Below are 4,424 nucleotides of genomic sequence, written 5' to 3' on the forward strand. Positions count from 1 at the left end.
TAATTTTCTTTTTATCTCCCGTTTTAATAATTTTATTACACAATAGAGTCTCATTATCTGAGTTTTACTATCTCAATATTTTGTTACTTGAATGTATTTTATTACTCATTTAAGATCTATTTTATTGCTACAATTTGTTACTTTGTTAGAAATTTACTACGCAAACGTTTCATTTCAACATCTGTTATTCAAATATTATACTATCTAAATACTGTATTGTTTAAACTTATGTCGTTCGAATCTTCTATTATCCAAAAATCCTGCTGTCCAAATATTTCTTTATTTAAACTATCTACAGTTTATATACTTTCGAATTATCAGAAATTCCTATTAAATCAGCTATTACAAATTCCCTCGTATATCTCCGAATTATTATTAAAAAAAAAAAATAAATATTTTATCCAATTGTAATAAAATAGCTCTGCAAACCCAAAATAAGACGAGATTTGTTTAAATCGCAACTGATCGACCGTGGGATCGTTTATTTGTTCGGCATCGACCCACGCAGTTACATGCACGCATATAAAAATGAAAGATTAAAAAAAAGAAGCGACGAAAAGGAGCGTCTAGGAAGTTTCTACAAACTTTCTACAACAGGTCTCTCCGTATTAATTCGATCGATCTTGAAAAAGAATACCTATACATTTTAACACTTCGTGGTGCACACTGTCTACCGTTCTGTAAAAGAAGAGGTGGTACGCCTATAATCTCGTGTTTCAACTCCATTAGTATACATGACACTTCAAAGGAGGAAAAGTGTCCTTCAAAGAACCGTGTATCAAGACCTTCTCTTATTATTAGAAGTTCCATCGATTCTCGACATGGTTCACAGGTTGTTTAATTTCCCGTTAGCAGGGTCTTTGTACACACGTTAAGTGTGCCTTTCAAGTAAAGCACCGATCGGCGATTTAGGCGTCGATGCCGAGTGCTCTCAAGATCACTGATCGCTTCTTTTTTTTCTTTCTTTTTTTTTCTTTTTTTTTTTAAGGACGAGGTCGAAAATCCTGATAATAAAATTTTATCGTGCAAAGTATAATCATAATCTCTATCGCCGGCTCTTGAAGATTCTCAAAGATTAAAAGAATTATTCGAATTTGATCAGGGTAGTTGTTAACTACTTGGCTACTTGCTTTGGAGTTTTGGAGCGAGTCAAATTTTATTTTAAAAACTATTTGGATCAAGAAATAATTTATCATGGAAATATTTAAATTTCTTTCAATTTTAAAATGCATATGTTACTTTAAAAAAAATCTCAATAAGCTGATTTGGAATATCTCTGCTATATGATCTGATAATGTTGATCTATGTAAATCGAAAAAAATAACAGTACTGAATCATCGATCGTTTGAACGAAACGTAAAATATATTGTAATTAATTAACATTAATTCAACACAGTTAATCAATTTAACAGTATGCTCTTTTAATTGTTGACAATCATCTGTCATTTTTTGTCTCGATAACTTTGACAAGTTGTTTTTTAAAAATTTAACTAAACGAAAATTTCAATTTACGAAAGATCAAGACTCCCTTCGTTTTACACATTTTCTTAGAAAGCCGCTGTCCAAAATCTTTCTTTTACAAATCTGTGAACTAAGTCGGTGGATGAATTATGATTACTTAAAAATAGAGACTTACGACCAGATCTGTGATTCCTCCGTAACTTACGCTATCCTCAATTCTTGGAAATTTACGTACGTGCAGCATATATAAGAAGTTCTCAGAAAAATAACAAACGAGTTGAAAGCAATTTCATAGTATGAATATTTTAGCAGCTTTTGAGTCGTTATACTGTCACCGTCGACCATGCAGCTATGCGCAGAGCATGCGAAAAATTTTACGAAAGCTCGGATAAATGACAGAAATTATTCCACACGATTATTCGCCGGTCTTTTCTTGAAATAGCAATTATTCCTTTCAATTGAATAGGATAATTAATCTTCGTCGTCCTGCAGATATCATAATTTTACAATATTAAAAAATAAAAAGATTAGAAATATCAAAGTATCAAAAATCTCGTTGATAATAAAACTTTACCAAGTAATGAATATAATTCTACGTACAGGAATAAATCACATTTTCTCGAACGTTAATAAAAGAATTTCCCAAGCAAATTTACGACTGAACATCTCTCCTCAAAAGAATTTTAATAAGAGGATCGTAAACCACGACACCGGGATAATATTCGAAAAATCCCATTTACAAATTTTCGTTAAAAATGTCACCAAGAAAAATAAAGAAAAGGGAACAGAACAAGCACGCGGATAAATGTAATTTCACTTTGTTATTATATATTCCAACAAAGAGAGTGAAAGATAATCACAAAACCGAAATCCGTCAACGTGTAAATTCACGTTGCGAAATCTCATTGAAAGAACAGAATAAGGCCAATCTCGCCAAGCGACAAGTTTCCACTAAAAAAAAAAAAAAAAAAGAAAGAAAGAAAAATTCCGCTTGAAGGGAAACGTAGAGAGGTAGAAGCAAGAGTGAAAGAAGGATGGAACGGTCTGTTCCAATTATACAACAGTGTAGATACATCGGAGATATACCCGGGCAATTTTCAGTCAACCCATCATCCGCAGATGTGTAATTTTACGATGGAAGGTGCGGAACGACGTCGCGGCCCATTGGCTCGGAGCGAATGTACAACTGTATCCGCGCGCGAAGCCTTTCAATGACTTTTTGCACACATCCTCCGGCAGTGCCAGATTAGGCATATTACGATAGAGATAGGTGAACGGTAGGCGTATCAGAGTCATTTGCATAATAACGACGCAGCTGCTTGGCGGGCGAGAGTCCGCAAACTGTGGCTCGTTACGTGGCTTGATCGAATGATACCGAATGATAGTCGAGCACCATCAAAATTTAGCTGGTCTAATGCCTAATGGACACGTCGAGATCCGAAATGATTCTCCACGCCGCGTTATCAACGACAATCTCCGATTGTTAGAGCGAATTGTCAAACTAATGCCAAGCCATTACTCTTTCCAACACGTGACACGTGTACGTGTACGTACGTACGTACGATAATAATACTCGAGAGTATTACATTTATCGTCGAAAATGATCAGTTTGACGATTGTTTGATGTATAATTTCATCGTACGTTCAATTTCACAGTGATCGACGTATTTTTATCAAATTTCAACATACCGATCTCAATATTTCATTTTAATATTCGAATCTCGAGGTTTTGTTTTAATATTGCGTGAAGTTTGAGTGGAAATGCATGGCAATCGTGTTAACGGTAGAAATTTATATTACATCAATATTCTGTCTCGTAAATTTTGCCTGGAACTAGCTACACCTTAAGTACAACATGTACTCACAGTAAGATTTCAAAACGCTCTGAATTTCCATTCATCGCTAGTTTCCTTTATTTTATATATATTTAGCTGCTGTGCAATTACAATTGCTTGGAACACTTCGTTTTATTATCAGACTGCGGCATTTTTCACGCATTTTTACATTCTCACGATTATCGTTTACACAGTCAAAGAAATGAATTTCACTTTCATTCGACACTTGCGTACAATAAATAAACAGCGGTCTGTGAAATGTTTCGTAGCAGCGCTTAAAATATTTCATCGTTCGTAGAATTTAAGATTCAATCCGATCGATATTCAATTTCGCAATTACGAACGAATGAAGAAAAATTAAACCCACCTCCGTGATCAAGAATGTATCTCAACTATCTATCATTCTCTACCTTTGATCAAACTGTATCGGAGCAAAAGTTTTCGACGAAAAGGTCGTGTTTTCCGCGGGAAAAGATTTCCACGGCTGCCGGGCCACCTTCCGCATTGCACCAGATCAGCGTTACGTCACTGTTTCACCCTTGCCAAGCACCCAAACCTCGCTCGGTTTTCCTCTTAAGCCGAGTTCCCAAGGTTCGGCGGCAACAGTTGCACGAGAGCCGCTGCAACGAGAGCTTAATTACGCCGAGTGTGTAACCCTTTCGTCGGCGTAAACAGGCAAAACGAAACGAACGAAACGGGACGCACTGTTTTTCGAAGCGGTAAAACACGACAGAATGGGCATTTGACGAGCGAGTCAAGCTCGAAAAACTAGCGTTTCCTTTTTCTTTTAACGTCACTGCGAAGAGATAAAGTTCGAGCACGATGACTGCGAGGCCATAAAAAAGCGATGATAAATGCTTGGCATTTCAGAAGCGTGCTTAGATAATTATCAAAAGTCGCGCGTCATCGCGTGCTACTTGTAACGATTTACCATTGTCTCGTTTTGATTCCGCTGGATAAACCACTTTTGCGTAAAAACCTAATCGATACTCCTTTTGATGGAAATGGACAATTCCAAGTGCGTGAATTCAGCTTACAAAGCAGAATTTCAATTTCGATTTTTACGAAGCTGAAGTCGCAGTATTTTATATTCATGAAAAAAACTATATTTCGTATTTTTATCTTTTC

Source organism: Frieseomelitta varia, unplaced genomic scaffold (assembly GCF_011392965.1).
Source record: "Frieseomelitta varia isolate USP_RPSP 00005682 unplaced genomic scaffold, Fvar_1.2 scaffold_860, whole genome shotgun sequence".
Taxonomy (NCBI): Eukaryota; Metazoa; Arthropoda; class Insecta; order Hymenoptera; family Apidae; genus Frieseomelitta; species Frieseomelitta varia.